The following is a 15,285-nucleotide window of genomic DNA, read 5'->3' as shown; positions in this document are numbered from 1 at the left end:
AGCCGTGTTATACACACACACACACAAAGAAAGTAAGTGAAAAAAGTTTGTTTCAATCTGCCTTCAGAGTTCATTTCTAACCTCTCTAAAAGTCTATGGCATTTTTTTTGTCTTGAGTTCTTTGGATCTGTCTTGGATCTTTGTATTGATTAGAGTAGCTAAGTCTTTCACAGTTGATCATCATAATGGTCTTGTTGTTAATATGTATAATGTTGTCCTGATTTTACTTAGTTTTGTATCAGCTCATCTAAGCCTTCCTAAGTTTTTCTGAAAACTCTCATCATTTTTTATAGCAAAGTAGTATTACATCCCAATCATATGCCACAATTTGTCCAACCATTTCCCAATTGATAAGTATCCCCTCATATCCCAATTGTCTTCCATCACAAAAAGAGCCACTACAATTATTTTTGTACATAAAGGTTCTTTCCCTTTTTCTTTGATGTATTCACAATGCAGACCTAATTGTCTAGATCAAAATGCATAGAAAGTTTTATTGCTCTTTGGTCATAGTTCCAAACTGTTGTCCAGAACAGTTGGTCAATTCACTAAAGGCAAATTGTGAAGAAAAAAAATCATGCTCTTCTTCCTCCAAACTGGGAAGAGTAGGATGGGAAGAAATGATAGCAAAAAGAATAATTGTCAATCATTAATAAAAGTAGAGATGAAATGAATTAAGTATATCTCTGGCTAAGGAGAGGGAGATGAAGTGGGATAATTTGAGTGTAATCAGAACATTTTCTCTTAGATTCCATTCAGATCCTGAGACAACTTCCCTTCCCCTTTAACAAAGTATGGAAGCAGCCTCTCTAACCATAACCACATATAACATGAAAGAGCGACTAAATTGGCCTTGATATGGACTCTGTTTGAGTAGTCCTTGCTTCATCTTTCTCTTTCTCTCACCATGTCCTTCACATCAACAAGGTTCTTACCCTCCAGGATATTTAGAGTTCAAAGAATGATCATAATAATTCTTAAAAGTCTCTATTAAACTCTTATTTGACCAGTCTTATGCTAATGTTATACCTATAGAATCAGCAATACACAGGTTTATTTCTTCAGAGATCTAAGATAAATATGAACAGTGCCCTACACATAGAAAATAATGTATTGTAGTAGAAAGAATCTTGATTTTATAATTAATAGATTAGAGTTCAATTTCGGGCTCTACCTCTTACTAAATATGCTACTTTGGAAGTCATTTAATGTCTCTGAGCCTCAGTTTCATCTGAAAAAATGGCAGCATATTAGTACCTATATTGCCTAACTCACAAGGGTGTTATGAGAAAAATTATAAGCCTTCAAAAAAATCAAGGCATATGCTTTTGGACAATCTAGCTTCCCAGTTTCATTAGTATTTTAAATTTATTCACCTTAGATTTCATCATAACCTCTATATTTCTCAATTCAGAAATTCTTTACTTTCACCACAGTCTCTCATGCTTCCATTTTTTTTTTTTGTTCTTTCATTTCTCTTAAACCCATTTTTCACTCTTACTGGGATTTTTTAGTCTTTTCTTCCTTCTCTATTTTCCTAGTCCTTTATTTCTGCTTAAGCCTTACTTTTTCTCCTTGACCACACTGACTTGCAAGTTAACTACTTCAACAATGCACTATCCTCTACCCTAAAATCTCTCATCCACCTGTCTTTTTTCTAATCTTCAATCTAGAGCAATCTCCTTAGCAATCTTCATTTTCCACTCTTAATTGAAAAAAAATTTGGACACTGTTGGAGGAAGCCATGTAACTCTGCTTACTAGATCCACTTAAAAATTCATGTGATCTAATCTCAACTGAGTCAACACTGATTCATGGCAATACTTTTATTCATTGTTGATCAAACTGCCATAATGGCTGCTGCAAACCTTTAAAGCTCTGAATGTGACACACATACTCCCAAACTTGATTCTTTTACTAGATAACCTCAAGTGAGGTTAATTCAAAGAGAAAGCTAAAGCCATATGTCTTTAGCTCCCTCATCTCCCCTACTTAAAACCTCTCTGGAATTTCCACTATCCTATCCTTCTGTAATCAATCTTCAGAGAATAAGGTGGCAGGCCTTAACATAGTTAATCCTAGATAGTGCAGTGAATAGAGTACTGGACCTGCAATCAAGAAGACCTAAGTTCGAATTGGTATCAAACAATTGACCCTTTTGTCTCATTGTCTTCACCTCTAAAAATGATCTGGAGAAGGAAATAGCAAACCATTCTAGTATCTTTGCCAGAACTCAATAAGGTCAGGAAGAATTGGATACAACTGAACATCACTTTTGTCTTTGATCTCCACTCTTCCTGCCTTCTTTAAAAGTTCACCCTATCAAAAAGTTCTCCTTGTTTTTCATATTTATCTACTAACTTTATCTACTGCCTATAAATATATTTGTCTCCTCTATCCTTAAAAAAGCTTCCATTTGACCCTTCCCTTACTCATCATCCATTTACTTCTTACTCCTCTGTAATATTGTTTTTAAACTTGCCTTTCTGGTTTTTTCTCAATGTATGCCTAAATTATATTATCATTGAAATGGCATTTTAAGGGATATTTGGGGAATTCCTGCTTTCAGATGAGTATAGTAATTTCTGTGTGGATGGGGGAGAAGAGTCCACTGCGTGGGCTTGTCTGCATGTTATTTCCATGGTGACTTGGAGTATCTGGTTTCAAACGACATAATTTTCTTTTTTGTTCATCTGGTTATTGACCTTCTTAAGGAACTGATGGCTGCCTTCCTATACAGTTTGTTTTTAATAATGTTTTATTTTTCCCCAATTACATGTAAAGACAATTTTTAATTTTTTTTAAATTTTAAGTTCCAAATTTTCTCTCCCTCCCTTGCTTCCTCCCTTCTTTAGATAGCAAGTAATTTTATATAGATTATACATGTTTAATCATGCAAAACATATTTCCACATCTCCTAAGTCATGGAAAAAAACAGAAACCCAAAGGGGAAAAAATACAGAAAGTGCAAAATAGTGTGCTTTGATCTGCATTCAGACTCTATCAGTTCTTCCTCTAGATATGGATAGCATTTTTCAACATGATTCCTTTGGAACTGTCGTGGATCATTGTGATTACAGTACCTAAGTCATTTACAACTGTTCCTCATACAGTACTGTTGTTACTCTATATAATTTTCTCCTGGTTCTGATCACTCTACTTTGCATCAGTTCATATAAGTCTTCCAGGTTTTTCTGAAATCAGCCTATTCATCATTTCTTAAGGCACAGTAATATTCCATATTGTTCAGCCATTCTCCAATTGATGAACATCCCCTCAATTTCCAATTCTTTGCCACTATAAAAAGAGATGCTATACATAATTTTGTACTGAGATATCCTTTCTCCTTTTTAACAAAAACATATCTCTTTGGGATATATTCCTAGTAATAATATTGCTGAATGAAAGGATATGCAAAGTCAAACTATCTTTCAAATATAATTTCTCTTCAATGGCAATCCAAAGGACTACCAAGGGCAAGTCATTTAGTCTTAACATTTCAATATCTCCATGAGTTAAATTGGAATTAATAGTGCCTATTTCAGAGGAATGTTGAGAAGATGAGATGAGCAAATGCATGTATAATGAGTGGACTGGCTGGCTACTGATGACCCAATGCTTAGAATATTGTATTTGCCTGTCTTGGTGGATGAGATATAACATGCAGAGTATACCTGCCTGATTCCAACTCAAGACTTATCTTGCCAATTAGTCATAACGTATTTATAAATACATGTCACCTGATCTTAGGTGAAAGGGCATCTAGAGATAGAATTGACTAGATTCTGATCTTGTGAACTTGGATAAGTTAAAAGTTTCATAAAAGGTTCCCTCAAGAACTGAAAATTAATTCCTAAGAGGAACCAGACAAGTTGAGGTTAGGAGTGACTTGGTGATTGCTGATGCTACATCCAGAAAAGAAGTTATTGGAGATTCTATAAAGGGATAAAAGGATTCCTGTGGTCAAGATCTTGAGGACAAGCTCAGCCTCAATGTTCCCCCATGTGTATTTCATTTCCTTTGTGCCTTAAATTTCTATTTATTTTGCCCAGGGACAGAGTGTATGCAAAGGAGAGATGACGTCTCTGGTTTGAGAGAATGTTTTTAAATATCTATTTTTTTCTATACTTTCTTCATAAATAACCTTTTATAAAAGCTAATTGACATCAACAAGTTGATTGATATAGAAGAGCACACCAGATGGGGACTCTTGACAGCACTAAAAAAAAAAAAAAAAAAAAACCCAAACAAGCAAACAAACAAACAAACAGAAAAACCAGACCCTTAAGATTATCCCTAGAATACTGAGAGAAATAATATTCAACTGCCCTCTGGGCAATCACTGTCAAAAGACTAGATAGCATCTGAAGAACCTTCTTTCTCTGAATTTCTGTGATGAGGAGTGATCAAAACTGAGTGCCTATCACCACCGTATACTGGTCTTAGGAAGAGAAGGATAAAGGACTAAGACCCAATTTGCCAACAGATTGTCTCAAGAGATCATGTAACTTTTTTCTCTTTTCCTCTCCTCCCATGTTTATCCTCATTTTTGTTCCTTATGAAGCCAGTTTCAGAAGCCCCCTGCCTCCTAAAGAGCCCACAACTTTAACCTAAGGCAGATTAGTAATGCTTTCAAGATATCTCCATAATATTCCATCAACACAAATGGAATAGAATTCAAATCCAATGGGCTCAGGTCCAGGAAGATTAAAGAAACAACAGAAGACTGAGGCACACTGAAAATTCTACCCTATTTTAGGCTCTGCCCTCCCAGACCTAGATAGCCAAAGCAAAGAAAGAACATAAAGGGCTTTGAAGAAGTCCATCATTTACCAATAAAAGTGGGAGGTTGCCCAACAAGGGCTCATACAGAAATAACATCTGTGTCAGCTTCCTTTCACTGTAAACAACTAAACCTGATTTCCCATCAGTGAGACCAGTTCTATCCTGAGAAGTACTCAAGGTATGAGAAAGTCTATGTTGCTGTTTCCCAAATAAGAATAATAAAAAGTTTCATAATTTCCCTTCTCTCCATAGGTCCTAAGTATTATCCATACTATCCATTGCATGACAAAAGCGAGGTATATATATTTAATTTTGATAAGGTGATTCTTAGAAACTTCTGAGGACCAAAAAAAAAGTTTTTAATTACTGAAACTATGAAAATAATTTCAATTATAATAACTGGGACTTGGAACATCAGAGAAAGTAGAAAATAAGGGAACTTCAGAGTTAATATAATTGCCCATAGAGTCAGTGATGACTCAGAGTAAAAACAATTTGGTGTCAGAGTGGTGTCCATCAAGTTGAAAATTGGATAGGAATGTGGGGATGAAATTCTAAATGAATTTACTTACTTATGACCTGGGTAAAGTTGAAACTTAATGTCATGTTCCAGGTTTTCAGAGAGATTTTACATTAAGAAAATCCTAACTATGAAAATCCTTTGCACAAGCAGTAAATCACAGAGTGATTAATCATATAACAAATAGGTCCTTCCATTTACAAAAGAATTCAATTGTTTTATAAATTGCTAATTATTTGACAGAGGCTGAGAGTCAGAGAAACTTTAAGTAGTAAGGACTGCTGTCAACTAAAAGTCAGACACCAAAAAAATGCCAAGATATTAATCAATTTCCAAAAATTACTTAAAACTTTTTTCAGTAGTGTATCAAATAAGCACACCTATAAACTATACTTTTGTGTCTAATTCTGTGCCACATGGTTAAAGAGAGATATATGGATGTAAGGATAAAGTCAAATTAGCCCCACTTTAAATAATGATACCAAATATAGATGACTGAAGGGAGAGATTAGAACAAATTACCTATAGATATAGAAATTCCAATTTTTGAACTTGAAACAAGAGCAATCAGTGGAATCCTCTGACAGGACAGGAGAATCTCCTGTGGAAATGGTCATGTAGTCTAGCCCTTTCTGTATGACAAGCTTATTAATCTCTTGCTGGACTTGTTACAGCAATTCTCCATTGTGTCAAACAGAATTAAACACTGTTCATCTTGGAATATGGGTTCCTGTGGAAGAACCTCCTCCACAGAAAATTATAAAAAGCATAGAAAGACCTCCTCCTACTACTACTACTTTGGGATTCTGGCAGCTCTCCCTTGGATTTCCAGCAAAGAGCAAAGAGAATTTCTCTCCCTTCTTTCCACCAGCAGCAATAGAAATTATAAACACACAGAAACAAATCTCGGACCAGATTTCCTGACTTCAGGGTATCCAAATGGCAGAGTAGATAGAACACTGGGTCTGGAATTAGGAAGATTCATCTTCCTGAGTTCAAATCTGATCTCAGACACTTCCTAGCTGTGCAACTCTAGCAAGTCACTTAATCCTGTCTTTTTCAGTTTCCTCATCTATAAAATGATCTGGAGATCACACTACAGTATCTTTGGCAAGAAAACCCCAAATTTAGTTCCAAAGAGTCAAACATGACTGAAAAATAACTGAAACTATTTCCTGGCTCCAGGCCTCTGCTCTATCCACTGTGCCACCTTTTTGCCCTTTCACCATCCTGGTTTTTATCCTCTTTTGGACATTTTTAGTTTCTCAATATTATTTTAACAAATGGGATTCTTAGATATGAGCACAATCTTTTATAATACAAACATCCTCAACCACTTTCCTCCAAATACTCAGTATTTTTTGCACATAATTTTGCTGAATAGATAACTCTTGGCTCATGGCTGAGGACTTTTTGATTTTTTTAATAATTCATGCCCTAAAGGAGTTAAGGGTATGATCTTTTTTAAGATTTTAAAATTTTTTTTTAGTTTTTTGACATTAAATTTTATAAGATTTTGATTTCCATTTTGTCCCCCTACCTCTCCTCACCCCTTCCCAAAATGATAAAGAATGTTATATGTTATACATGTACAATCATATTAAACATATTTTCACATTAGTCAGGGAGTATGAAGGGAAGATGTAATGAATGGGTGGTGTTGAAGCAGGAAAATCTTAATAGTATTTTTCACTTAACAGTATTTTATTTTTTCCAGTTTTGTGTAAAGGTAGTTTTAAATATTCATTTTTGTAAGATTTTAAGTCCCAAATTCTTCTCCCTTCTTTATCTCCTTTCTCCCTAAGACAGTAAGCAATTGATATAGGCTTTACATGTTCAATCATAGTTAAACCTATTTCCACATGAGTTATTTTGTGAAAGAAGAATCATAACAAAAAGGGAAAACACAAGAAACAAACAACAAAACAAAAAAACAATTTTAAAGAGAAAAGAATATGCTTCCACCTTCACTTAGACTCCATAATTCTTTTTCAAGATGTAGATGGCATTTTGCATTATAAGTCTTTTGGAATTTGTCTTGGATCACTGTATTGCTGAGAAGAGCTAAGTCTATCATAGAGGAAGAGGAGGAGGAGGAGCAAGAGGAGGAGGAGGAGGAGGAGGAAGAGGAGGAGGAGGAGAAGAAGAGGACGAGGAGGAGGAGGAGGAGAGAGAAAGGAAGGAAGGAAGGAAGGAAGGAAGGAAGGAAGGAAGGAAGGAAGGAAGGAAGGAAGGAAGGAAGGAAGGAAGGAAGGAAGGAAGGAAGGAAGGAAGGAAGAAAGAAAGAAAGAAAGAAAGAAAGAAAGAAAGAAAGAAAGAAAGAAAGAAAGAAAGAAAGAAAGAAAGAAAGAAAGAAAGAAAGAAAGAAAAAGAAAGAAAGAAAGAAAGAAAGAAGAAAGGAAAGAAGAGAAAGAAAGAAAAGAAAGAAAGAAAGAAAGAAAGAAAGAAAGAAAGAAAGAAAGAAAGAAAGAAAGAAAGAAAAGAAAGAAAGGAAGGAAAGGAAGGAAAGAAGGAAGGAAGGAAGGAAGGAAGGAAGGAAGGAAGGAAGGAAGGAAGGAAGAAAGGAAGGAAGGAAGAAAGGAAGAAAGGAAGAAAGGAAGGAAGGGAGGAAGAAAGGAAGGAAGGGAAGGGAGAGAGAGAGGAGAAAGGAGGGAGGAGAGAGAGGGAGGAAGGAAGAAGAATCAGAACAAAAAGGAACACCAAGAGAAAGAAAAAAACCAAAAATGAAAAATGTAATTCTTTGATCTTCATTCAACTTCCATAGTTCTTTCTCTGGAGGTGGATACCATTTTCCACCATGAATCTTTTAGAGAGCAAAGTCTATCAAACTAGATCATCTACTCAATGTTGTTACTGGGTATAATATTCAAGGAGCTTACTTTTTAATGGAAGAGATAAAATGTAAACATTTATGCATAATATATATAGAATAGATGGAAAGTAACTTGAGAGAGATGGATACATCAAACATGCTTTTTTAAAAAGTGGTGATTGCTATTCAGAGGTTGATTTCCAAAATATTACAACTTCTGTGATACAGTAGCAGCTCCAAAAAACATTATGAGATAGATGTTTTTTTGCAGCTCCAGGGACTCTAATGCAATAGAGCATGAAAAGTGTAAAATAACTGGGAAGGTGGGAAGCAGTGGGACCTCTTGGTCCTTCACAACCTGGGAGTTTCCCCCCACTTCCTTCCACTTGTCTTTTGTTCTCTTATCCAACAAAATCAGTCTTTTTTCCTGGCTCACATACCACACTCGTCTGTGCTTTTTCTTTAGTTTTTCCTAGGTCTGGGGTGCCCTTCTTCACCTCAGCTTTCTTATTTCTTTGGCTTCCTTCAAAACACAGCCTAAATTCTATCTTCAGCATGAAGATTTTTTTTAATCTGGAAGGACTTACATGAACTGATACTGAGGAAAGTGAGCAGAAGAACACTGTACAAAGCAGTGTTGATCAGCTATAAAAGACTTAGCTCTTCTCAGCATTACAGTAATCCAAGATAATTACAAAAGACTTATGATGGAAATGCCATCCACATTCAGAAAAAGAACAAGAAGTCTAATGCAGGCAGAAGCATACTATTTTCCCTTTTTAAATTTTGTTTTTTGTTTTTTCTTTCTTGTGTTTTTTCCTTTTGTTTTGATTATTCTTTCACAACATGATTCATATGGAAATAGGTTTAACATGATTGTACTTGTATAGTTCATATCAGATTGCTTGCTGATTTGGGGAGAGAGGGGAGTGAGGGAGTGAGACAAATGTCAAATGAACTCAAAATCGTTCAAAAATGAATGTTTAGAACTATCTTTACATATAATTGGAAAAAAATAAAATATTATTAAGTAAAAAAGTAAGAAGATTTTCCTGCTCCAAGACCAACTATTCACTATATTTTCCCTTCCCTTCCCTTCCCTTCATTCTTCTTTACTTGGGGTGCCTTCCTTCTGAGATTACTTTATATCAGCTTGTTTAATCCAGTATAATTTGTTTGTATATTGTCACCCCCCCTTAAAATGCATCTCTTTAAGACAGGGATTTTTTTTCTCCTTCTTTTGTATCCCTAAGGCATAATGTCTGGCACAAAATGAGTGTGTCATAAGAGCTTTTCAATTGGTTAATTATTAATTGATTAATTGGTTGGTAAATAAGAGGCATTCAGCATAAGGATTGCATTTCTTAGGCCTCTTTCTTTATTAATGTGCTCTTCCCCACAATCTCTTTCTAAAAGTTGAAGGAGAGGCTTCTTTTTGAGGAAGACATCCCTGGTTGTTTACCGTAATGGCACAGAGGTAAGGATGTGGCTTCCGAAATCTCTATTAGGCAACAGGAAAGGCATCATATTTCATGGTGACTGAATTTCTTCAAAAGTTTCTTTGCTCTTCCGGTTCTACCCTCATACCTTCTTCTCTTTGTGTCCCCACTTTCCAGCTTTGATGCTAGTCTAGATCAGTCAGCCATCAGAGCACACAAATATTCACAATTTTAGGCTGAAGCCAGGCCTTTATTTTTAAATCCATAGGAGTTGTTGAATTGGTTAAACTATGATGAACCAAAGAGCCATGATATTCCAAAGCCCCCTGCTTATATCTAGCTGTCATATACAAGAGGTAGCCCTCCAAGAATTAGAAGTAGGTCTAATGAGGGTCAATCTTGTCAATGGCAGCTCCAGACTCTATAATTCTTTTTCAGTATGTAGGACCAATGAGTTAAATTGGAAAGAACCTCAGAAGCCAGAGTCCAACTCTTTCATTTTATAGATGAAGAAGCTGAGACATTAATTGACTTGCTCATAGTCACAAAGTCAGTATGACTGAATAACACAAAGCTAGAATAGAATAGTATTAACATTTTCTGTGTTTCAGGAACACAAAATAATTAAAAATAAAATGATGCAGAAAAAGGGGCTGAATGTGGAATGAAACTCATTACTACCAATTATGTTGCCATTCATGTGACTTTCAGGCATGCAGAGTAGTAGCTGGAATATCTGAGGAAGGGAGGGGGGTATTGATTGCTGATAGATAGTATAATTCTCATATGACTGGACCTACTGGTCTTGAGACCAAAATGATAGTTTCCCCTTAAAGGAGATTATAGCTTAAAGAATCCATGCATGGAAACTACTATTATAAAATTAGGCCTGTGTTTTCACAGTGGTCTTAAGTTTATCCTGATCTGCCCTTATGGGAGACTGTAAACTTATAGACATGTTCATGGAAAAATGCAGACACTATTTTTTGAAAGTTAGTACAGCTGTGTCTCCCAAATATTTTGTCTACCACCAGCTTGTTTTTCTTTCTGATACCAAACTTCAAAAATAATATTTTACCCTGACCCACCCATATGTGAATTGGTCAGCTTTGGGAAGTCACCCAAAATCAGATATAAGAACTTCAGTCTCAGAAGGGCATTTTGGATTAGCCCCTTCCTGCTGGATAGATCCCCATGTTTCTGTGCTTCCCAGTGTAGTGCTACCTTTATGTGAGCTATACTCTGTTTTAGTGTGTGTGCCTGAGTTGTGTCGGCTCCCCTTTTCCTCTCTCCTCTTCCCCTCTTTCTTATTACTTGCAATAAAGCTTTGCATTGAACTGAATCCAATTGTTTTACATGTTATTCTCAGCATCCAAACACATCAAGCAGTTCTTTCTCCCCCACCCCACACTCCCATGTCTGTAGTTGGCCCTTGAACCTTTCTTTAGACATAAACCAGATCCCTGGACAGGACTTAACCACTGACAGCCACACTTAAGCTGGGGGAATATGGCACTTTGAGATTGGCCATAAAAAGCAAGGGTCAATAGAAGAACCCTACATTCTCCCAGGAGGTTCTCCCTCATGCCAGAACACTGTCATAAAACAAGTTAAGGTAGAAACCTGCTCCCAGTTATGATTCAAATGCTCCCTTTGCCTGCAATTAGCTTTCTTGTGGTTTCAACATCACCAGTTGCAACAGCTTCACTCACTGTCACTAATGAACCCCTGATTCTTACATGGCACTATTCAAGACTCTAATTTGGATGATTTCTAATCTCTAATAATTCAGAAGCTAGAATTTGTAATGAAGTTATTACTGAGTTTGGGGTTTAGTGCCTCAAAATACTTACTGCCCTAGATGCTTTGTGAGAAGGAAGTTGCTTACTACTGGTAATAGGCTGATTAGAAATGTTGCTATCTGCCTTTCTTTTGTTGCTCAAGGACTGGAGACAGCAAGAACAGGGACTTCAGAGGCAAAATAGGATGCACATATTAAAAGTGATGGCTAAATAATGATAGAATGTTCTCATTGCCAGTTAGTGATATTGCCAAACAAATTCATCTCATGGAGTAATTTAATGCCATTTTTATTAGACCATCAGGAATAAGAAACTGGGAAGATGCTTTCTTTTGGGAGAATCTCTGGGTAAAAGGAATCTGCCAACTTTATTCATTTGACTTTCCTATTAAAATGTTAAGTACTGGGGATAAAATTCTATCCTATCCTACAGGATAATAAGAGGGGAATAAGATTGGGAAGGGGGAAGGGTGATAAAAAAAGAGGGCAAAACACCTTTAGGGATGGTCAAGATGAAAGGAGAGAGAAAATAGAATAAATGGGCAGAAATAAAGTTAGCAATAGTTATTGTAAAAAAAAAAAAAAGAATTTTGTAGCAAGTTTCTCTGATAGGGCCTTATTTATTAAATATAGAGGGAACTAAGTCAAATTTATAAAAAATAAGAGCATGTCGCAATTGATAAATGATCAAAAAATATGATCTATGCCCAAAGGGTTATTAATTAATGCATATCCTTTGACTTACCAATACCACTATTAGGCACAAATACCAAGAGGTTATAAAAAGGACAGGGGTTGTGGGGCAGCTAGCTGGTGCAGTGGATAGAGCACCAGTCCTGAAGTCGGGAGGACCTGGGTTCAAATCTGGCCTCAGACACTTCCTAACTGTGTGACCCCCTGGCAAGTCATTTAACCCCAATTGGCAGGGAAGGAAAAGGACCTATATGTACAAAAATGTCTGTAATAGCTCTCTTCTCAGGGCAAAGAATTGGAAATTGAGGGAATGTCTATCAATTGAATAATAGCTGGATAAATTATGGTATATGATTGTCATGGAATATTATTGTTTTATGGAAAGTGAGGAACAGAAAGCTTTGGGGGGGGGGGGGAACCTGTAATGTCCTCCAGAACTCATGTAAAGTGAAACATATTGTGTGCAAAGTAATAGCAATGTTCTGGGATGACCAGTTGTAAATAACTCTGCTGTTGCCAGCAGTACAATGTTCACTCTATCCACTCTGAAGGACTTACAATGAAACATCCTATCCATACCCAGAGATGTAGCTGAGTGTGTCTGAATGCAGATTGATTTTTAAAAACTGCAACAAGGTGGGGCTGGTCCTGGTCAAACCATTTTGAAATCAGTTCAGAATTTTGTCCCCAACTCACTAAATAATACTGTATATCCCTTTACCCAGCAAACCTTATCTTAGATCTATACTTAAAAAATTAAAAGAAAGAGGAAAAAAACCCATAAGATGCTACCATTTCCAATCCCCAATTGTAAAAGTCCATAAATGTAATATTGTTTCACTAGAGTAGCTAATAAAGACGTTGTCTACAAAAATAAAAATAAATAAATAAAATGTCTGGAAAAGTCCTATTTTTAGCCCTTTCCAGCTTACTGATATCTTGATTACCAATTGACCTTTTAGCAAGAATTGATTGGCCTAATACAGGGAAGTACAAACCTGCTTGAGTATTTTCAGTATGTGTGTGTGTTTGTGTTTTGTTTGCTTTGTTGCTGTTGTTGTTGTTACAAAGGAATGTTTCATTGGGTAGAGAAAATATTTTGAAATAACTGTAGACATAAAAATATAAGATATCAATAAAACTTAATTTAAAAAAAGAAAGGAAGGAAAGAAAGTCAAAAGAAGGAGGAAAAGAACAAGCAATAAGGGGACCTATTTCACAATTTTACTGAGTATTGAGCCAACCTGGCAGCCTCAATAGGACTATTATAGATTGTTAACCCCCTATTTTAAAGCGAACCTTCTTTGCTTCAAAATATGAGGGCGTTGGGAGAAATGACAATTAATTTGGTTTGCAACTTTTCTCAAGAATCCATTGCCATAGCAATGGTTACTGAATATTTGTCAGATGTATCAAATATTGCTCTGATTTTAACTAATCAAACAATAAACATTTGTTAAATGTGTAAAACCATGTGCTAAGAGTTGAAGATACACAAAGAAGAAAAAGATAGCTCCTGTCCTCAAAGAGCTCACAAGTCTAATGGAGAAGATAATATATAATCTAATTGAGGAAATAATACACAAATAGAAACAAGCAGCCTACAGATAGTATAAATAAGACATCATTTTGAAAAGGAAGACATTAGAATTAAGAAGAGTTGGAATAAACTTCCTGTAGAAAATGGAATTTTAGTTAGGATTTGAAGGAATCAAGGGAAGCCAGGTGGCAGAAGTAAGGAATGGTTTATGATTTTCTTCTCTGGCTCAGAGTCATTGAGCTATTAAGTGTCTGAGGCTGGATTTGAATTCAGCTCTTTCTGATTCCAAGCCTGGTGTTCTAACTCTGCCTTTCATGCTAACTTCCTAAGATAATTCATTTAGGATAGGAAATATAGAATATTTCTGTTTACAAGGACAAGAAATCTCCAGTGAGATTCTTTATGAGTAACAAAAGGTAGCCTCCATCTGGATCTCTAAGACTCTAACCATGATGTGGTTAACTGTTTCTAGGATCCAAGTAGACAGAAGGGAATCCCTCTTTATAGCTCAGTTTACTTTGGCATCTTTTGACATTCAAGAGATTTGCAATGAGTTATAAGGGACAAAGAGATCCTTTGTGTGGATACTGTATATAAATTGTGAGGTGGAATAACATCTACTAAAAATAAAAATTCCCCACCAGTCATTCAGAACTTACCACTTTCTTATGACAACCATTTGCATTCATACAAACACTGATCTTTATTAGTTTTTTTAAATTGGACATGAACAGTGACTCTACTATATCTCTATGTTGTGTAGGTTTATTCATGGACATGGTAGTTAGGAGGCATTGAGAAGGCAGGGATCATAGCTCTCCATTCAACATCCAACCCAGAGTACTTTATCAATAGTTTTGTCTGATGATGTTGACAGCTATGTTGATAGCAGCAACCATAACCATGAAGAGACCAAGAAACATGGTCATTCTTTTCTAATTGATGATCTTCCAAAAGAAATCCTTTAACAAAGCTAGCCCCTTAGTCATGTATAACTTCCAAAGAAAAAAAGTTTTTCCAAGTGGCATTCTTAGATCACCTTGAATTTAGATATTTAGCATGAGCCTAACCTCAGTATCCCCGATAGCCACTACAGAAGAAACGAAGTAAGCAAAAGGGACAGGACCAAAGTGCTTAGCTTAGGGTCATAGATCCTGAGTTAGAAGAGATCTTAGAGGCCATCACCTTCCCCTCCTCACTTTACAGATGGGGAAATTAAGGCCCAGAGAGCTAAATGACTAGCCCTGAGTTACACAGCTAGTAAATGTCTGGACCTGAATTTGAAATTTTCTTGATTCCAGGTTTGTCACTTTATCTACTTCACTATGCTGCTTTTTGGACGTGGTATGGTTGGATCATGACATGTCTTTTATGCCAATTTCCCGAGATATTTTTCTGGTGAATTTAGATTACAGTCTCATAAGCAGAATGACCTCCTAAGCCAGGATTGTTGGCATCGATTTATTTAGTGCCTACTATTTTTAATTATGTTCCAGGGACTGCACAAAACACTGGGAATATGAAGACCAAAAAAAAAAAAAAAAAAATATATATATATATATATATATATATATATATATATATATATATATATATATATATATATATATATACCCTGCTTTCAAGGAGTTCTCTGATAAACAATTATGGAAAAATCAGATATAAATAAATTGGAAATAATCTCAAAGGGAAGGC

General features: G+C 35.8%; 1 protein-coding gene across 1 annotated transcript in view; it reads left to right on the top strand.

Annotated features, from left to right (window-relative positions):
- Positions 1-15,285, top strand: part of ARPC2 (actin related protein 2/3 complex subunit 2) — a 100,799-nt gene that overhangs the window by 14,714 nt on the left and 70,800 nt on the right. The gene's annotated exons all lie outside the window — the stretch shown is intronic.

The sequence above is a fragment of the Sminthopsis crassicaudata genome, chromosome 3 (assembly GCF_048593235.1).
Source record: "Sminthopsis crassicaudata isolate SCR6 chromosome 3, ASM4859323v1, whole genome shotgun sequence".
NCBI classification, from domain to species: domain Eukaryota; kingdom Metazoa; phylum Chordata; class Mammalia; order Dasyuromorphia; family Dasyuridae; genus Sminthopsis; species Sminthopsis crassicaudata.
The sequence above is the reverse complement of the archived record's forward strand: the minus strand, read 5'-3'. Positions and strand labels throughout refer to the sequence as shown.